This window comes from Taeniopygia guttata, chromosome 3, assembly GCF_048771995.1.
Source record: "Taeniopygia guttata chromosome 3, bTaeGut7.mat, whole genome shotgun sequence".
Taxonomy (NCBI): Eukaryota; Metazoa; Chordata; class Aves; order Passeriformes; family Estrildidae; genus Taeniopygia; species Taeniopygia guttata.
Genome location: NC_133027.1, coordinates 78,502,363 through 78,523,086, shown reverse-complemented (window position 1 = coordinate 78,523,086; position 20,724 = coordinate 78,502,363).

Here is a 20,724-nt window from a genome sequence, read left to right as displayed (position 1 = left end):
CCCTTTGCAGCCTACAAGTGCGGTTCACGTCAGCGGTGCAGCTAGTAGCCGCTTCTTCGCCTCCGGCAGCCGGGGATAGTGGTTGGCTTCTGAGAGGCGAAGAACGAAACCGGCTTGTGTGCGCTGCCTTGGCGCTGCTAGAGGACGGTGGTTGCAGCTGCCAGCCCTTTCAGTTCACCTCTGGCACGCTTCTGGCAGGTGCTCCAGGACGACATTCCTGGGTTTGGACTTGGTCCTGATGCAGACGAATCTGGAGAATTCTTGTTCGTGCCCTGAGTTTACGAGATGCAGAGAAGAAGGGCTGCGCTGAGTTGCTCGGGAAGCAAGGACATAGACAGCGCCTTGTGTTTGGGAGTGAGCAGCTGCTGGTGTTTTGCAGTTGACTTCGCTGTGCACTGAATGCCAGGGTGAGCTGTGCACTCTTCTACAGCGAGCAGGGCAGCAGAAAACAGAGAGCACAGATGTCTGACAGCAGTTTGAAGCTTGCCTAGGAAAGAGTAGTGTTTTTGGAGTGTTGAAGAAATATATGTTTCTGGGCAAGGGCGGGATGCGTGCACTGTGCTGGCAAGCTTTCTCCGTGCGAGACACGCTGGAAAAGCTTTTCGCTATGATGCAGTCCGCTAGAGACGCAGTCTTCGGCAACCGCAGCTGTCCGCAGGGAAGCGGCGGTTGCCGGCTTCTTTTTGCCGAAGACGCTCTTTGCAGCCTACAAGTGCGGTTCACGTCAGCGGTGCACCTAGTAGCCGCTTCTTCGCCTCCGGCAGCCGGGGAGAGCGGTTGGCTTCTGAGAGGACAAGAACGAAACCGGCTTTTGTGCGCTGCCTTGGCACTGCTAGAGGACGGTGGTTGCACCTGCCAGCCCTTTCAGTTCACCTCTGGCATGCTTCTGGCAGGTGCTCCAGGACGACATTCCTGGGTTTAGACTTGGTCCTGATGCAGACGAATATGGAGAATTCTTGTTCGTGCCCTGAGTTTACGAGATGCAGAGAAGAAGGGCTGCGCTGAGTTGCTCGGGAAGCAAGGACATAGACAGCGCCTTGTGTTTGGGAGTGAGCAGCTGCTGGTGTTTTGCAGTTGACTTCGCTGTGCACTGAATGCCAGGGTGAGCTGTGCACTCTTCTACAGCGAGCAGGGCAGCAGAAAACAGAGAGCACAGATGTCTGACAGCAGTTTGAAGCTTGCCTAGGAAAGAGTAGTGTTTTTGGAGTGTTGAACAAATATATGTTTCTGGGCAAGGGCGGGATGCGTGCGTTGTGCTGGCAAGCTTTCTCCCTGCGAGACACGCTAGAAAAGCTTTTCGCTATGATTCAGTCCGCTAGAGACGCAGACTTCGGCTCTCGGCAGCTGTCCGAAGGGAAGCGGCGGTTGCCGGCTTCTTTCTGCCGAAGCCGCGCTTTGCAGCCTACAAGTGCGGTTCACGTCAGCGGTGCACCTAGAAGACGCTTCTTCGCCTCCGGCAGCCGGGGAGAGCGGTTGGCTTCTGAGAGGCGAAGAACGAAACCGGCTTGTGTGCGCAGCCTTGGCTCTGCTGGAAGACGGTGGCTGCAGCTGCCTGCGCTTTCAATTCACCGCTGGCATGCTTCTGGCAGGTGCTCCAGGACGACATTCCTGCGTTTTGACTTGGTCCTGATGCAGAGGAATCTGGAGAATTCTTGTTCGTACCCTGAGTTTACGAATATAAGAGATCTCGATGGCAGCTGCAGAGAAGAAGGACTGTGCTGAATTGCTCGGGAAGCAAGGACATAGACAGCGCCTTGTGTTTGGGAGTGAGCAGCTGCTGGTTTTTTGCAGTTGACTTCGCTGTGCACTGAATGTCAGGGTGAGCTGTGCACTCTTCTACAACGAGCAGGGCAGCAGAAAACAGAGAGCACAGATGTCTGACAGCAGTTTGAAGCTTGCCTATGAAAGAGTAGTGTTTTTGGAGTGTTGAGCAAATATATGTTTCTGGGCAAGGGCGGGATGCGTGCACTGTGCTGGCAAGCTTTCTCCCTGCGAGACACGCTGGAAAAGCTTTTCGCTATGATGCAGTCCGCTAGAGACGCAGACTTCGGCTCTCGGCAGCTGTCCGCAGGGAAGCGGCGGTTGCCGGCTTCTTTCTGCCGAAGCCGCGCTTTGCAGCCTACAAGTGCGGTTCACGTCAGCGGTGCACCTAGTAGCCGCTTCTTCGCCTCCGGCAGCCGGGGAGAGCGTTTGGCTTCTGAGAGGACAAGAACGAAACCGGCTTGTGTGCGCAGCCTTGGCTCTGCTGGAAGACGGTGGCTGCAGCTGCCTGCGCTTTCAATTCACCGCTGGCATGCTTCTGGCAGGTGCTCCAGGACGACTTTCCTGCGTTTTGACTAGGTCCTGATGCAGACGAATCTGGAGAATTCTTGTTCGTGCCCTGAGCTTCCGAGATGCAGAGATCTCGATGGCTGCTGCAGAGAAGAAGGGCTGCGCTGAGTTGCTCGGGAAGCAAGGACATAGACAGCGCCTTGTGTTTGGGAGTGAGCAGCTGCTGGTTTTTTGCAATTGACTTCGCTGTACACTGAATGCCAGGGTGAGCTGTGCACTCTTCTACAACGAGCAGGGCAGCAGAAAACAGGGAGCACGGACGTCTTACAGCAATTTGAAGCTTGCCTAGGAAAGAGTAGTGTTTTAGGAGTATTGAGGATATATATGTTTCTGGGCAAGGGCGGGATGCGTGCACTGTGCTGGCAAGCTTTCTCCCCGCGAGACACGCTGGAAAAGCTTTTCGCTATGATGCAGTCCGCTAGAGACGCAGTCTTCGGCAACCGCTGCTGTCCGCAGGGAAGCGGCGGTTGCCGGCTTCTTTTTGCCGAAGACGCTCTTTGCAGCCTACAAGTGCGGTTCACGTCAGCGGTGCACCTAGTAGCCGCTTCTTCGCCTCCAGCAGCCGGGGAGAGCGGTTGGCTTCTGAGAGGCGAAGAACGAAACCGGCTTGTGTGCGCTGCCTTGGCACAGCTAGAGGACGGTGGCTGCAGCTGCCAGCCCTTTCAATTCACCGCTGGCATGCTTCTGGCAGGTGCTCCAGGAAGACTTTCCTGCGTTTTGACTAGGTCCTGATGCAGACGAATCTGGAGAATTCTTTTTCGTGCCCTGAGCTTCCGAGATGCAGAGAAGAAGGGCTGCGCTGAGTTGCTCGGGAAGCAAGGACATAGACAGCGCCTTGTGTTTGGGAGTGAGCAGCTGCTGGTGTTTTGCAGTTGACTTCGCTGTGCACTGAATATCAGCTGGAGCTGTGCACTCTTCTACAACGAGCAGGGCAGCAGAAAACAGACAGCACAGATGTCTGACAGCAGTTTGAAGCTTGCCTATGAAAGAGTAGTGTTTTTGGAGTGTTGAGCATATATATGTTTCTGGGCAAGGGCGAAATGCGTCCACTGTGCTGGCAAGCTTTCTCCCTGCGAGACACGCTGGAAAAGCTTTTCGCTATGATGCAGTCCGCTAGAGACGCAGTCTTCGGCTCTCCGCAGCTGTCCGCAGGGAAGCGGCGGTTGCCGGCTTCTTTATGCCGAAGCCGCGCTTTGCAGCCTACAAGTGCGGTTCACGTCAGCGCTGCACCTAGTAGCCGCTTCTTCGCCTCCGGCAGCCGGGGAGAGCGTTTGGCTTCTGAGAGGACAAGAACGAAACCGGCTTGTGTGCGCAGCCTTGGCACTGCTAGAAGACGGTGGCTGCAGCTGCCAGCCCTTTCAGTTCACCGCTGGCATGCTTCTGGCAGGTGCTCCAGGACGACATTCCTGGGTTTGGACTTGGTCCTGATGCAGACGAATCTGGAGAATTCTTGTTCGTGCCCTGAGTTTACGAGATGCAGAGAAGAAGGGCTGCGCTGAGTTGCTCGGGTAGCAAGGACATAGAAAGCGCCTTGTGTTTGGGAGTGAGCAGCTGCTGGTGTTTTGCAGTTGACTTCGCTGTGCACTGAATGCCAGGGTGAGCTGTGCACTCTTCTACAGCGAGCAGGGCAGCAGAAAACAGAGAGCACAGATGTCTGACAGCAGTTTGAAGCTTGCCTACGAAAGAGTAGTGGTTTTGGAGAGTTCCGCTAATATATGTTTCTGGGCAAGGGCGGGATGCGTGCAGTGTGCTGGCAAGCTTTCTCCGTGCGAGACACGCTGGAAAAGCTTTTCGCTATGATGCAGTCCGCTAGAGACGCAGACTTCGGCTCTCGGCAGCTGTCCGCAGGGAAGCGGCGGTTGCCGGCTTCTTTCTGCCGAAGCCGCGCTTTGCAGCCTACAAGTGCGGTTCACGTCAGCGGTGCACCTAGTAGCCGCTTCTTCGCCTCCGGCAGCCGGGGAGAGCGTTTGGCTTCTGAGAGGCGAAGAACGAAACCGGCTTGTGTGCGCAGCCTTGGCTCTGCTGGAAGACGGTGGCTGCAGCTGCCTGCGCTTTCAATTCACCGCTGGCATGCTTCTGGCAGGTGCTCCAGGACGACTTTCCTGCGTTTTGACTTGGTCCTGATGCAGACGAATCTGGAGAATTCTTGTTCGTGCCCTGAGTTTACGAGATGCAGGGATCTCGATGGCAGCTGCAGAGAAGAAGGGCTGCGCTGAGTTGCTCGGGAAGCAAGGACATAGACAGCGCCTTGTGTTTGGGAGTGAGCAGCTGCTGGTTTTTTGCAGTTGACTTCGCTGTGCACTGAATGTCAGGTGGAGCTGTGCACTCTTCTACAACGAGCAGGGCAGCAGAAAACAGAGAGCACAGATGTCTGACAGCAGTTTGAAGCTTGCCTATGAAAGAGTAGTGTTTTTGGAGTGTTGAGCAAATATATGTTTCTGGGCAAGGGCGGGATGCGTGCACTGTGCTGGCAAGCTTTCTCCGTGCGAGACACGCTGGAAAAGCTTTTCGCTATGATGCAGTCCGCTAGAGACGCAGACTTCGGCTCTCGGCAGCTGTCCGCAGGGAAGCGGCGGTTGCCGGCTTCTTTCTGCCGAAGCCGCGCTTTGCAGCCTACAAGTGCGGTTCACGTCAGCGGTGCACCTAGTAGCCGCTTCTTCGCCTCCGGCAGCCGGGGAGAGCGTTTGGCTTCTGAGAGGACAAGAACGAAACCGGCTTGTGTGCGCAGCCTTGGCACTGCTAGAAGACGGTGGCTGCAGCTGCCAGCCCTTTCAGTTCACCAATGGCATGCGTCTGGCAGGTGCTCCAGGACGACTTTCCTGGGTTTTGACTTGGTCCTGATGCAGACGAATCTGGAGAATTCTTTTTCGTGCCCTGAGCTTCCGAGATGCAGAGAAGAAGGGCTGCGCTGAGTTGCTCGGGAAGCAAGGACATAGACAGCGCCTTGTGTTTGGGAGTGAGCAGCTGCTGGTGTTTTTCAGTTGACTTCGCTGTGCACTGAATATCAGCTGGAGCTGTGCACTCTTCTACAACGAGCAGGGCAGCAGAAAACAGACAGCACAGATGTCTGACAGCAGTTTGAAGCTTGCCTATGAAAGAGTAGTGTTTTTGGAGTGTTGAGCATATATATGTTTCTGGGCAAGGGCGAAATGCGTCCACTGTGCTGGCAAGCTTTCTCCCTGCGAGACACGCTGGAAAAGCTTTTCGCTATGATGCAGTCCGCTAGAGACGCAGTCTTCGGCTCTCCGCAGCTGTCCGCAGGGAAGCGGCGGTTGCCGGCTTCTTTATGCCGAAGCCGCGCTTTGCAGCCTACAAGTGCGGTTCACGTCAGCGCTGCACCTAGTAGCCGCTTCTTCGCCTCCGGCAGCCGGGGAGAGCGTTTGGCTTCTGAGAGGACAAGAACGAAACCGGCTTGTGTGCGCAGCCTTGGCACTGCTAGAAGACGGTGGCTGCAGCTGCCAGCCCTTTCAGTTCACCGCTGGCATGCTTCTGGCAGGTGCTCCAGGACGACATTCCTGGGTTTGGACTTGGTCCTGATGCAGACGAATCTGGAGAATTCTTGTTCGTGCCCTGAGTTTACGAGATGCAGAGAAGAAGGGCTGCGCTGAGTTGCTCGGGTAGCAAGGACATAGAAAGCGCCTTGTGTTTGGGAGTGAGCAGCTGCTGGTGTTTTGCAGTTGACTTCGCTGTGCACTGAATGCCAGGGTGAGCTGTGCACTCTTCTACAGCGAGCAGGGCAGCAGAAAACAGAGAGCACAGATGTCTGACAGCAGTTTGAAGCTTGCCTACGAAAGAGTAGTGGTTTTGGAGAGTTCCGCTAATATATGTTTCTGGGCAAGGGCGGGATGCGTGCAGTGTGCTGACAAGCTTTCTCCGTGCGAGACACGCTGGAAAAGCTTTTCGCTATGATGCAGTCCGCTAGAGACGCAGACTTCGGCTCTCGGCAGCTGACCGCAGGGAAGCGGCGGTTGCCGGCTTCTTTCTGCCGAAGCCGCGCTTTGCAGCCTACAAGTGCGGTTCACGTCAGCGGTGCACCTAGTAGCCGCTTCTTCGCCTCCGGCAGCCGGGGAGAGCGGTTGTCTTCTGAGAGGCGAAGAACGAAGGCGGCTTGTGTGCGCAGCCTTGGCTCTGCTGGAAGACGGTGGCTGCAGCTGCCTGCGCTTTCAATTCACCGCTGGCATGCTTCTGGCAGGTGCTCCAGGACGACTTTCCTGCGTTTTGACTTGGTCCTGATGCAGACGAATCTGGAGAATTCTTGTTCGTGCCCTGAGTTTACGAGATGCAGGGATCTCGATGGCAGCTGCAGAGAAGAAGGACTGTGCTGAATTGCTCGGGAAGCAAGGACATAGACAGCGCCTTGTGTTTGGGAGTGAGCAGCTGCTGTTTTTTTGCAGTTGACTTCGCTGTGCACTGAATGTCAGGGTGAGCTGTGCACTCTTCTACAACGAGCAGGGCAGCAGAAAACAGAGAGCACAGATGTCTGACAGCAGTTTGAAGCTTGCCTATGAAAGAGTAGTGTTTTTGGAGTGTTGAGCAAATATATGTTTCTGGGCAAGGGCGGGATGCGTGCACTGTGCTGGCAAGCTTTCTCCCTGCGAGACACGCTGGAAAAGCTTTTCGCTATGATGCAGTCCGCTAGAGACGCAGACTTCGGCTCTCGGCAGCTGTCCGCAGGGAAGCGGCGGTTGCCGGCTTCTTTCTGCCGAAGCCGCGCTTTGCAGCCTACAAGTGCGGTTCACGTCAGCGGTGCACCTAGTAGCCGCTTCTTCGCCTCCGGCAGCCGGGGAGAGCGTTTGGCTTCTGAGAGGACAAGAACGAAACCGGCTTGTGTGCGCAGCCTTGGCACTGCTAGAAGACGGTGGCTGCAGCTGCCAGCCCTTTCAGTTCACCAATGGCATGCGTCTGGCAGGTGCTCCAGGACGACTTTCCTGGGTTTTGATTTGGTCCTGATGCAGACGAATCTGGAGAATTCTTGTTCGTACCCTGAGTTTACGAGTTGCAGAGATCTCGATGGCAGCTGCAGAGAAGAAGGGCTGCGCTGAGTTGCTCGGGAAGCAAGGACATAGACAGCGCCTTGTGTTTGGGAGTGAGCAGCTGCTGTTTTTTTGCAGTTGACTTCGCTGTGCACTGAATGCCAGGGTGAGCTGTGCACTCTTCTACAACGAGCAGGGCAGCAGAAAACAGAGAGCACAGATGTCTGACAGCAGTTTGAAGGTTGCCTACGAAAGAGTAGTGTTTTTGGAGTGTTCAGCAAATATATGTTTCTGGGCAAGGGCGGGATGCGTGCAGTGTGCTGGCAAGCTTTCTCCGTGCGAGACACGCTGGAAAAGCTTTTCGCTATGATGCAGTCCGCTAGAGACGCAGACTTCGGCTCTCGGCAGCTGTCCGCAGGGAAGCGGCGGTTGCCGGCTTCTTTCTGCCGAAGCCGCGCTTTGCAGCCTACAAGTGCGGTTCACGTCAGCGGTGCACCTAGTAGCCGCTTCTTCGCCTCCGGCAGCCGGGGAGAGCGGTTGGCTTCTGAGAGGCGAAGAACGAAACCGGCTTGTGTGCGCAGCCTTGGCTCTGCTGGAAGACGGTGGCTGCAGCTGCCTGCGCTTTCAATTCACCGCTGGCATGCTTCTGGCAGGTGCTCCAGGACGACTTTCCTGCGTTTTGACTAGGTCCTGATGCAGACGAATCTGGAGAATTCTTGTTCGTGCCCTGAGCTTCCGAGATGCAGAGATCTCGATGGCTGCTGCAGAGAAGAAGGGCTGCGCTGAGTTGCTCGGGAAGCAAGAACATAGACAGCGCCTTGTGTTTGGGAGTGAGCAGCTGCTGGTTTTTTGCAATTGACTTCGCTGTACACTGAATGCCAGGGTGAGCTGTGCACTCTTCTACAACGAGCAGGGCAGCAGAAAACAGGGAGCACGGACGTCTTACAGCAATTTGAAGCTTGCCTAGGAAAGAGTAGTGTTTTAGGAGTATTGAGGATATATATGTTTCTGGGCAAGGGCGGGATGCGTGCACTGTGCTGGCAAGCTTTCTCCCCGCGAGACACGCTGGAAAAGCTTTTCGCTATGATGCAGTCCGCTAGAGACGCAGTCTTCGGCAACCGCTGCTGTCCGCAGGGAAGCGGCGGTTGCCGGCTTCTTTTTGCCGAAGACGCTCTTTGCAGCCTACAAGTGCGGTTCACGTCAGCGGTGCACCTAGTAGCCGCTTCTTCGCCTCCAGCAGCCGGGGAGAGCGGTTGGCTTCTGAGAGGCGAAGAACGAAACCGGCTTGTGTGCGCTGCCTTGGCACAGCTAGAGGACGGTGGCTGCAGCTGCCAGCCCTTTCAATTCACCGCTGGCATGCTTCTGGCAGGTGCTCCAGGAAGACTTTCCTGCGTTTTGACTAGGTCCTGATGCAGACGAATCTGGAGAATTCTTTTTCGTGCCCTGAGCTTCCGAGATGCAGAGAAGAAGGGCTGCGCTGAGTTGCTCGGGAAGCAAGGACATAGACAGCGCCTTGTGTTTGGGAGTGAGCAGCTGCTGGTGTTTTGCAGTTGACTTCGCTGTGCACTGAATATCAGCTGGAGCTGTGCACTCTTCTACAACGAGCAGGGCAGCAGAAAACAGACAGCACAGATGTCTGACAGCAGTTTGAAGCTTGCCTATGAAAGAGTAGTGTTTTTGGAGTGTTGAGCATATATATGTTTCTGGGCAAGGGCGAAATGCGTCCACTGTGCTGGCAAGCTTTCTCCCTGCGAGACACGCTGGAAAAGCTTTTCGCTATGATGCAGTCCGCTAGAGACGCAGTCTTCGGCTCTCCGCAGCTGTCCGCAGGGAAGCGGCGGTTGCCGGCTTCTTTATGCCGAAGCCGCGCTTTGCAGCCTACAAGTGCGGTTCACGTCAGCGCTGCACCTAGTAGCCGCTTCTTCGCCTCCGGCAGCCGGGGAGAGCGTTTGGCTTCTGAGAGGACAAGAACGAAACCGGCTTGTGTGCGCAGCCTTGGCACTGCTAGAAGACGGTGGCTGCAGCTGCCAGCCCTTTCAGTTCACCGCTGGCATGCTTCTGGCAGGTGCTCCAGGACGACATTCCTGGGTTTGGACTTGGTCCTGATGCAGACGAATCTGGAGAATTCTTGTTCGTGCCCTGAGTTTACGAGATGCAGAGAAGAAGGGCTGCGCTGAGTTGCTCGGGTAGCAAGGACATAGAAAGCGCCTTGTGTTTGGGAGTGAGCAGCTGCTGGTGTTTTGCAGTTGACTTCGCTGTGCACTGAATGCCAGGGTGAGCTGTGCACTCTTCTACAGCGAGCAGGGCAGCAGAAAACAGAGAGCACAGATGTCTGACAGCAGTTTGAAGCTTGCCTACGAAAGAGTAGTTGTTTTGGAGAGTTCCGCTAATATATGTTTCTGGGCAAGGGCGGGATGCGTGCAGTGTGCTGACAAGCTTTCTCCGTGCGAGACACGCTGGAAAAGCTTTTCGCTATGATGCAGTCCGCTAGAGACGCAGACTTCGGCTCTCGGCAGCTGACCGCAGGGAAGCGGCGGTTGCCGGCTTCTTTCTGCCGAAGCCGCGCTTTGCAGCCTACAAGTGCGGTTCACGTCAGCGGTGCACCTAGTAGCCGCTTCTTCGCCTCCGGCAGCCGGGGAGAGCGGTTGGCTTCTGAGAGGCGAAGAACGAAACCGGCTTGTGTGCGCAGCCTTGGCTCTGCTGGAAGACGGTGGCTGCAGCTGCCTGCGCTTTCAATTCACCGCTGGCATGCTTCTGGCAGGTGCTCCAGGACGACTTTCCTGCGTTTTGACTTGGTCCTGATGCAGACGAATCTGGAGAATTCTTGTTCGTGCCCTGAGTTTACGAGATGCAGGGATCTCGATGGCAGCTGCAGAGAAGAAGGACTGTGCTGAATTGCTCGGGAAGCAAGGACATAGACAGCGCCTTGTGTTTGGGAGTGAGCAGCTGCTGGTTTTTTGCAGTTGACTTCGCTGTGCACTGAATGTCAGGTGGAGCTGTGCACTCTTCTACAACGAGCAGGGCAGCAGAAAACAGAGAGCACAGATGTCTGACAGCAGTTTGAAGCTTGCCTATGAAAGAGTAGTGTTTTTGGAGTGTTGAGCAAATATATGTTTCTGGGCAAGGGCGGGATGCGTGCACTGTGCTGGCAAGCTTTCTCCCTGCGAGACACGCTGGAAAAGCTTTTCGCTATGATGCAGTCCGCTAGAGACGCAGTCTTCGGCTCTCGGCAGCTGTCCGCAGGGAAGCGGCGGTTGCCGGCTTCTTTCTGCCGAAGCCGCGCTTTGCAGCCTACAAGTGCGGTTCACGTCAGCGGTGCACCTAGTAGCCGCTTCTTCGCCTCCGGCAGCCGGGGAGAGCGTTTGGCTTCTGAGAGGACAAGAACGAAACCGGCTTGTGTGCGCAGCCTTGGCACTGCTAGAAGACGGTGGCTGCAGCTGCCAGCCCTTTCAGTTCACCAATGGCATGCGTCTGGCAGGTGCTCCAGGACGACTTTCCTGGGTTTTGACTTGGTCCTGATGCAGACGAATCTGGAGAATTCTTGTTCGTACCCTGAGTTTACGAGTTGCAGAGATCTCGATGGCAGCTGCAGAGAAGAAGGGCTGCGCTGAGTTGCTCGGGAAGCAAGGACATAGACAGCGCCTTGTGTTTGGGAGTGAGCAGCTGCTGTTTTTTTGCAGTTGACTTCGCTGTGCACTGAATGCCAGGGTGAGCTGTGCACTCTTCTACAACGAGCAGGGCAGCAGAAAACAGAGAGCACAGATGTCTGACAGCAGTTTGAAGGTTGCCTACGAAAGAGTAGTGTTTTTGGAGTGTTCAGCAAATATATGTTTCTGGGCAAGGGCGGGATGCGTGCACTGTGCTGGCAAGCTTTCTCCCTGCGAGACACGCTGGAAAAGCTTTTCGCTATGATGCAGTCCGCTAGAGACGCAGACTTCGGCTCTCGGCAGCTGTCCGCAGGGAAGCGGCGGTTGCCGGCTTCTTTCTGCCGAAGCCGCGCTTTGCATCCTACAAGTGCGGTTCACGTCAGCGGTGCACCTAGTAGCCGCTTCTTCGCCTCCGGCAGCCGGGGAGAGCGGTTGGCTTCTGAGAGGCGAAGAACGAAACCGGCTTGTGTGCGCAGCCTTGGCTCTGCTGGAAGACGGTGGCTGCAGCTGCCTGCGCTTTCAATTCACCGCTGGCATGCTTCTGGCAGGTGCTCCAGGACGACTTTCCTGCGTTTTGACTAGGTCCTGATGCAGACGAATCTGGAGAATTCTTGTTCGTGCCCTGAGCTTCCGAGATGCAGAGATCTCGATGGCTGCTGCAGAGAAGAAGGGCTGCGCTGAGTTGCTCGGGAAGCAAGGACATAGACAGCGCCTTGTGTTTGGGAGTGAGCAGCTGCTGGTGTTTTGCAGTTGACTTCGCTGTGCACTGAATATCAGCTGGAGCTGTGCACTCTTCTACAACGAGCAGGGCAGCAGAAAACAGACAGCACAGATGTCTGACAGCAGTTTGAAGCTTGCCTATGAAAGAGTAGTGTTTTTGGAGTGTTGAGCATATATATGTTTCTGGGCAAGGGCGAAATGCGTCCACTGTGCTGGCAAGCTTTCTCCCTGCGAGACACGCTGGAAAAGCTTTTCGCTATGATGCAGTCCGCTAGAGACGCAGACTTCGGCTCTCCGCAGCTGTCCGCAGGGAAGCGGCGGTTGTCGGCTTCTTTATGCCGAAGCCGCGCTTTGCAGCCTACAAGTGCGGTTCACGTCAGCGCTGCACCTAGTAGCCGCTTCTTCGCCTCCGGCAGCCGGGGAGAGCGTTTGGCTTCTGAGAGGACAAGAACGAAACCGGCTTGTGTGCGCAGCCTTGGCACTGCTAGAAGACGGTGGCTGCAGCTGCCAGCCCTTTCAGTTCACCGCTGGCATGCTTCTGGCAGGTGCTCCAGGACGACATTCCTGGGTTTGGACTTGGTCCTGATGCAGACGAATCTGGAGAATTCTTGTTCGTGCCCTGAGTTTACGAGATGCAGAGAAGAAGGGCTGCGCTGAGTTGCTCGGGTAGCAAGGACATAGAAAGCGCCTTGTGTTTGGGAGTGAGCAGCTGCTGGTGTTTTGCAGTTGACTTCGCTGTGCACTGAATGCCAGGGTGAGCTGTGCACTCTTCTACAGCGAGCAGGCCAGCAGAAAACAGAGAGCACAGATGTCTGACAGCAGTTTGAAGCTTGCCTACGAAAGAGTAGTGGTTTTGGAGAGTTCCGCTAATATATGTTTCTGGGCAAGGGCGGGATGCGTGCAGTGTGCTGGCAAGCTTTCTCCGTGCGAGACACGCTGGAAAAGCTTTTCGCTATGATGCAGTCTGCTAGAGACGCAGACTTCGGCTCTCGGCAGCTGTCCGCAGGGAAGCGGCGGTTGCCGGCTTCTTTCTGCCGAAGCCGCGCTTTGCAGCCTACAAGTGCGGTTCACGTCAGCGGTGCACCTAGTAGCCGCTTCTTCGCCTCCGGCAGCCGGGGAGAGCGGTTGGCTTCTGAGAGGCGAAGAACGAAACCGGCTTGTGTGCGCAGCCTTGGCTCTGCTGGAAGACGGTGGCTGCAGCTGCCTGCGCTTTCAATTCACCGCTGGCATGCTTCTGGCAGGTGCTCCAGGACGACTTTCCTGCGTTTTGACTTGGTCCTGATGCAGACGAATCTGGAGAATTCTTGTTCGTGCCCTGAGTTTACGAGATGCAGGGATCTCGATGGCAGCTGCAGAGAAGAAGGACTGTGCTGAATTGCTCGGGAAGCAAGGACATAGACAGCGCCTTGTGTTTGGGAGTGAGCAGCTGCTGGTTTTTTGCAGTTGACTTCGCTGTGCACTGAATGTCAGGTGGAGCTGTGCACTCTTCTACAACGAGCAGGGCAGCAGAAAACAGAGAGCACAGATGTCTGACAGCAGTTTGAAGCTTGCCTATGAAAGAGTAGTGTTTTTGGAGTGTTGAGCAAATATATGTTTCTGGGCAAGGGCGGGATGCGTGCACTGTGCTGGCAAGCTTTCTCCCTGCGAGACACGCTGGAAAAGCTTTTCGCTATGATGCAGTCCGCTAGAGACGCAGACTTCGGCTCTCGGCAGCTGTCCGCAGGGAAGCGGCGGTTGCCGGCTTCTTTCTGCCGAAGCCGCGCTTTGCAGCCTACAAGTGCGGTTCACGTCAGCGGTGCACCTAGTAGCCGCTTCTTCGCCTCCGGCAGCCGGGGAGAGCGGTTGGCTTCTGAGAGGCGAAGAACGAAACCGGCTTGTGTGCGCAGCCTTGGCTCTGCTGGAAGACGGTGGCTGCAGCTGCCTGCGCTTTCAATTCACCGCTGGCATGCTTCTGGCAGGTGCTCCAGGACGACTTTCCTGCGTTTTGACTTGGTCCTGATGCAGACGAATCTGGAGAATTCTTGTTCGTGCCCTGAGTTTACGAGATGCAGGGATCTCGATGGCAGCTGCAGAGAAGAAGGACTGTGCTGAATTGCTCGGGAAGCAAGGACATAGACAGCGCCTTGTGTTTGGGAGTGAGCAGCTGCTGGTTTTTTGCAGTTGACTTCGCTGTGCACTGAATGTCAGGTGGAGCTGTGCACTCTTCTACAACGAGCAGGGCAGCAGAAAACAGAGAGCACAGATGTCTGACAGCAGTTTGAAGCTTGCCTATGAAAGAGTAGTGTTTTTGGAGTGTTGAGCAAATATATGTTTCTGGGCAAGGGCGGGATGCGTGCACTGTGCTGGCAAGCTTTCTCCCTGCGAGACACGCTGGAAAAGCTTTTCGCTATGATGCAGTCCGCTAGAGACGCAGACTTCGGCTCTCGGCAGCTGTCCGCAGGGAAGCGGCGGTTGCCGGCTTCTTTCTGCCGAAGCCGCGCTTTGCAGCCTACAAGTGCGGTTCACGTCAGCGGTGCACCTAGTAGCCGCTTCTTCGCCTCCGGCAGCCGGGGAGAGCGTTTGGCTTCTGAGAGGCGAAGAACGAAACCGGCTTGTGTGCGCAGCCTTGGCACTGCTAGAAGACGGTGGCTGCAGCTGCCAGCCCTTTCAGTTCACCAATGGCATGCGTCTGGCAGGTGCTCCAGGACGACTTTCCTGGGTTTTGACTTGGTCCTGATGCAGACGAATCTGGAGAATTCTTGTTCGTACCCTGAGTTTACGAGTTGCAGAGATCTCGATGGCAGCTGCAGAGAAGAAGGGCTGCGCTGAGTTGCTCGGGAAGCAAGGACATAGACAGCGCCTTGTGTTTGGGAGTGAGCAGCTGCTGTTTTTTTGCAGTTGACTTCGCTGTGCACTGAATGCCAGGGTGAGCTGTGCACTCTTCTACAACGAGCAGGGCAGCAGAAAACAGAGAGCACAGATGTCTGACAGCAGTTTGAAGGTTGCCTACGAAAGAGTAGTGTTTTTGGAGTGTTCAGCAAATATATGTTTCTGGGCAAGGGCGGGATGCGTGCAGTGTGCTGGCAAGCTTTCTCCGTGCGAGACACGCTGGAAAAGCTTTTCGCTATGATGCAGTCCGCTAGAGACGCAGACTTCGGCTCTCGGCAGCTGTCCGCAGGGAAGCGGCGGTTGCCGGCTTCTTTCTGCCGAAGCCGCGCTTTGCAGCCTACAAGTGCGGTTCACGTCAGCGGTGCACCTAGTAGCCGCTTCTTCGCCTCCGGCAGCCGGGGAGAGCGGTTGGCTTCTGAGAGGCGAAGAACGAAACCGGCTTGTGTGCGCAGCCTTGGCTCTGCTGGAAGACGGTGGCTGCAGCTGCCTGCGCTTTCAATTCACCGCTGGCATGCTTCTGGCAGGTGCTCCAGGACGACTTTCCTGCGTTTTGACTAGGTCCTGATGCAGACGAATCTGGAGAATTCTTGTTCGTGCCCTGAGCTTCCGAGATGCAGAGATCTCGATGGCTGCTGCAGAGAAGAAGGGCTGCGCTGAGTTGCTCGGGAAGCAAGGACATAGACAGCGCCTTGTGTTTGGGAGTGAGCAGCTGCTGGTTTTTTGCAATTGACTTCGCTGTACACTGAATGCCAGGGTGAGCTGTGCACTCTTCTACAACGAGCAGGGCAGCAGAAAACAGGGAGCACGGACGTCTTACAGCAATTTGAAGCTTGCCTAGGAAAGAGTAGTGTTTTAGGAGTATTGAGGATATATATGTTTCTGGGCAAGGGCGGGATGCGTGCACTGTGCTGGCAAGCTTTCTCCCCGCGAGACACGCTGGAAAAGCTTTTCGCTATGATGCAGTCCGCTAGAGACGCAGTCTTCGGCAACCGCAGCTGTCCGCAGGGAAGCGGCGGTTGCCGGCTTCTTTTTGCCGAAGACGCTCTTTGCAGCCTACAAGTGCGGTTCACGTCAGCGGTGCACCTAGTAGCCGCTTCTTCGCCTCCAGCAGCCGGGGAGAGCGGTTGGCTTCTGAGAGGCGAAGAACGAAACCGGCTTGTGTGCGCTGCCTTGGCACAGCTAGAGGACGGTGGCTGCAGCTGCCAGCCCTTTCAATTCACCGCTGGCATGCTTCTGGCAGGTGCTCCAGGAAGACTTTCCTGCGTTTTGACTAGGTCCTGATGCAGACGAATCTGGAGAATTCTTTTTCGTGCCCTGAGCTTCCGAGATGCAGAGAAGAAGGGCTGCGCTGAGTTGCTCGGGAAGCAAGGACATAGACAGCGCCTTGTGTTTGGGAGTGAGCAGCTGCTGGTGTTTTGCAGTTGACTTCGCTGTGCACTGAATATCAGCTGGAGCTGTGCACTCTTCTACAACGAGCAGGCCAGCAGAAAACAGACAGCACAGATGTCTGACAGCAGTTTGAAGCTTGCCTACGAAAGAGTAGTGTTTTTGGAGAGTTCCGCTAATATATGTTTCTGGGCAAGGGCGGGATGCGTGCAGTGTGCTGGCAAGCTTTCTCCGTGCGAGACACGCTGGAAAAGCTTTTCGCTATGATGCAGTCCGCTAGAGACGCAGTCTTCGGCAACCGCAGCTGTCCGCAGGGAAGCGGCGGTTGCCGGCTTCTTTTTGCCGAAGACGCTCTTTGCAGCCTACAAGTGCGGTTCACGTCAGCGGTGCACCTAGTAGCCGCTTCTTCGCCTCCAGCAGCCGGGGAGAGCGGTTGGCTTCTGAGAGGCGAAGAACGAAACCGGCTTGTGTGCGCTGCCTTGGCACAGCTAGAGGACGGTGGCTGCAGCTGCCAGCCCTTTCAATTCACCGCTGGCATGCTTCTGGCAGGTGCTCCAGGAAGACTTTCCTGCGTTTTGACTAGGTCCTGATGCAGACGAATCTGGAGAATTCTTTTTCGTGCCCTGAGCTTCCGAGATGCAGAGAAGAAGGGCTGCGCTGAGTTGCTCGGGAAGCAAGGACATAGACAGCGCCTTGTGTTTGGGAGTGAGCAGCTGCTGGTGTTTTGCAGTTGACTTCGCTGTGCACTGAATATCAGCTGGAGCTGTGCACTCTTCTACAACGAGCAGGGCAGCAGAAAACAGACAGCACAGATGTCTGACAGCAGTTTGAAGCTTGCCTATGAAAGAGTAGTGTTTTTGGAGTGTTGAGCATATATATGTTTCTGGGCAAGGGCGAAATGCGTCCACTGTGCTGGCAAGCTTTCTCCCTGCGAGACACGCTGGAAAAGCTTTTCGCTATGATGCAGTCCGCTAGAGACGCAGTCTTCGGCTCTCCGCAGCTGTCCGCAGGGAAGCGGCGGTTGCCGGCTTCTTTATGCCGAAGCCGCGCTTTGCAGCCTACAAGTGCGGTTCACGTCAGCGCTGCACCTAGTAGCCGCTTCTTCGCCTCCGGCAGCCGGGGAGAGCGTTTGGCTTCTGAGAGGACAAGAACGAAACCGGCTTGTGTGCGCAGCCTTGGCACTGCTAGAAGACGGTGGCTGCAGCTGCCAGCCCTTTCAGTTCACCGCTGGCATGCTTCTGGCAGGTGCTCCAGGACGACATTCCTGGGTTTGGACTTGGTCCTGATGCAGACGAATCTGGAGAATTCTTGTTCGTGCCCTGAGTTTACGAGATGCAGAGAAGAAGGGCTGCGCTGAGTTGCTCGGGTAGCAAGGACATAGAAAGCGCCTTGTGTTTGGGAGTGAGCAGCTGCTGGTGTTTTGCAGTTGACTTCGCTGTGCACTGAATGCCAGGGTGAGCTGTGCACTCTTCTACAGCGAGCAGGGCAGCAGAAAACAGAGAGCACAGATGTCTGACAGCAGTTTGAAGCTTGCCTACGAAAGAGTAGTGGTTTTGGAGAGTTCCGCTAATATATGTTTCTGGGCAAGGGCGGGATGCGTGCAGTGTGCTGACAAGCTTTCTCCGTGCGAGACACGCTGGAAAAGCTTTTCGCTATGATGCAGTCCGCTAGAGACGCAGACTTCGGCTCTCGGCAGCTGACCGCAGGGAAGCGGCGGTTGCCGGCTTCTTTCTGCCGAAGCCGCGCTTTGCAGCCTACAAGTGCGGTTCACGTCAGCGGTGCACCTAGTAGCCGCTTCTTCGCCTCCGGCAGCCGGGGAGAGCGGTTGGCTTCTGAGAGGCGAAGAACGAAACCGGCTTGTGTGCGCAGCCTTGGCTCTGCTGGAAGACGGTGGCTGCAGCTGCCTGCGCTTTCAATTCACCGCTGGCATGCTTCTGGCAGGTGCTCCAGGACGACTTTCCTGCGTTTTGACTTGGTCCTGATGCAGACGAATCTGGAGAATTCTTGTTCGTGCCCTGAGTTTACGAGATGCAGGGATCTCGATGGCAGCTGCAGAGAAGAAGGACTGTGCTGAATTGCTCGGGAAGCAAGGACATAGACAGCGCCTTGTGTTTGGGAGTGAGCAGCTGCTGGTGTTTTGCAGTTGACTTCGCTGTGCACTGAATGTCAGGTGGAGCTGTGCACTCTTCTACAACGAGCAGGGCAGCAGAAAACAGAGAGCACAGATGTCTGACAGCAGTTTGAAGCTTGCCTATGAAAGAGTAGTGTTTTTGGAGTGTTGAGCAAATATATGTTTCTGGGCAAGGGCGGGATGCGTGCACTGTGCTGGCAAGCTTTCTCCCTGCGAGACACGCTGGAAAAGCTTTTCGCTATGATGCAGTCCGCTAGAGACGCAGACTTCGGCTCTCGGCAGCTGTCCGCAGGGAAGCGGCGGTTGCCGGCTTCTTTCTGCCGAAGCCGCGCTTTGCAGCCTACAAGTGCGGTTCACGTCAGCGGTGCACCTAGTAGCCGCTTCTTCGCCTCCGGCAGCCGGGGAGAGCGTTTGGCTTCTGAGAGGACAAGAACGAAACCGGCTTGTGTGCGCAGCCTTGGCACTGCTAGAAGACGGTGGCTGCAGCTGCCAGCCCTTTCAGTTCACCAATGGCATGCGTCTGGCAGGTGCTCCAGGACGACTTTCCTGGGTTTTGACTTGGTCCTGATGCAGACGAATCTGGAGAATTCTTGTTCGTACCCTGAGTTTACGAGTTGCAGAGATCTCGATGGCAGCTGCAGAGAAGAAGGGCTGCGCTGAGTTGCTCGGGAAGCAAGGACATAGACAGCGCCTTGTGTTTGGGAGTGAGCAGCTGCTGTTTTTTTGCAGTTGACTTCGCTGTGCACTGAATGCCAGGGTGAGCTGTGCACTCTTCTACAACGAGCAGGGCAGCAGAAAACAGAGAGCACAGATGTCTGACAGCAGTTTGAAGGTTGCCTACGAAAGAGTAGTGTTTTTGGAGTGTTCAGCAAATATATGTTTCTGGGCAAGGGCGGGATGCGTGCAGTGTGCTGGCAAGCTTTCTCCGTGCGAGACACGCTGGAAAAGCTTTTCGCTATGATGCAGTCCGCTAGAGACGCAGACTTCGGCTCTCGGCAGCTGTCCGCAGGGAAGCGGCGGTTGCCGGCTTCTTTCTGCCGAAGCCGCGCTTTGCATCCTACAAGTGCGGTTCACGTCAGCGGTGCACCTAGTAGCCGCTTCTTCGCCTCCGGCAGCCGGGGAGAGCGGTTGGCTTCTGAGAGGCGAAGAACGAAACCGGCTTGTGTGCGCAGCCTTGGCTCTGCTGGAAGACGGTGGCTGCAGCTGCCTGCGCTTTCAATTCACCGCTGGCATGCTTCTGGCAGGTGCTCCAGGACGACTTTCCTGCGTTTTGACTAGGTCCTGATGCAGACGAATCTGGAGAATTCTTGTTCGTGCCCTGAGCTTCCGAGATGCAGAGATCTCGATGGCTGCTGCAGAGAAGAAGGGCTGCGCTGAGTTGCTCGGGAAGCAAGGACATAGACAGCGCCTTGTGTTTGGGAGTGAGCAGCTGCTGGTGTTTTGCAGTTGACTTCGCTGTGCACTGAATATCAGCTGGAGCTGTGCACTCTTCTACAACGAGCAGGGCAGCAGAAAACAGACAGCACAGATGTCTGACAGCAGTTTGAAGCTTGCCTATGAAAGAGTAGTGTTTTTGGAGTGTTGAGCATATATATGTTTCTGGGCAAGGGCGAAATGCGTCCACTGTGCTGGCAAGCTTTCTCCCTGCGAGACACGCTGGAAAAGCTTTTCGCTATGATGCAGTCCGCTAGAGACGCAGACTTCGGCTCTCGGCAGCTGACCGCAGGGAAGCGGCGGTTGCCGGCTTCTTTCTGCCGAAGCCGCGCTTTGCAGCCTACAAGTGCGGTTCACGTCAGCGGTGCACCTAGTAGCCGCTTCTTCGCCTCCGGCAGCCGGGGAGAGCGGTTGGCTTCTGAGAGGCGAAGAACGAAACCGGCTTGTGTGCGCAGCCTTGGCTCTGCTGGAAGACGGTGGCTGCAGCTGCCTGCGCTTTCAATTCACCGCTGGCATGCTTCTGGCAGGTGCTCCAGGACGACTTTCCTGCGTTTTGACTAGGTCCTGATGCAGACGAATCTGGAGAATTCTTGTTCGTGCCCTGAGCTTCCGAGATGCAGAGATCTCGATGGCTGCTGCAGAGAAGAAGGGCTGCGCTGAGTTGCTCGGGAAGCAAGGACATAGACAGCGCCTTGTGTTTGGGAGTGAGCAGCTGCTGGTTTTTTGCAATTGACTTCGCTGTACACTGAATGCCAGGGTGAGCTGTGCACTCTTCTACAACGAGCAGGGCAGCAGAAAACAGGGAGCACGGACGTCTTACAGCAATTTGAAGCTTGCCTAGGAAAGAGTAGTGTTTTAGGAGTATTGAGGATATATATGTTTCTGGGCAAGGGCGGGATGCGTGCACTGTGCTGGCAAGCTTTCTCCCCGCGAGACACGCTGGAAAAGCTTTTCGCTATGATGCAGTCCGCTAGAGACGCAGTCTTCGGCAACCGCAGCTGTCCGCAGGGAAGCGGCGGTTGCCGGCTTCTTTTTGCCGAAGACGCTCTTTGCAGCCTACAAGTGCGGTTCACGTCAGCGGTGCACCTAGTAGCCGCTTCTTCGCCTCCAGCAGCCGGGGAGAGCGGTTGGCTTCTGAGAGGCGAAGAACGAAACCGGCTTGTGTGCGCTGCCTTGGCACAGCTAGAGGACGGTGGCTGCAGCTGCCAGCCCTTTCAATTCACCGCTGGCATGC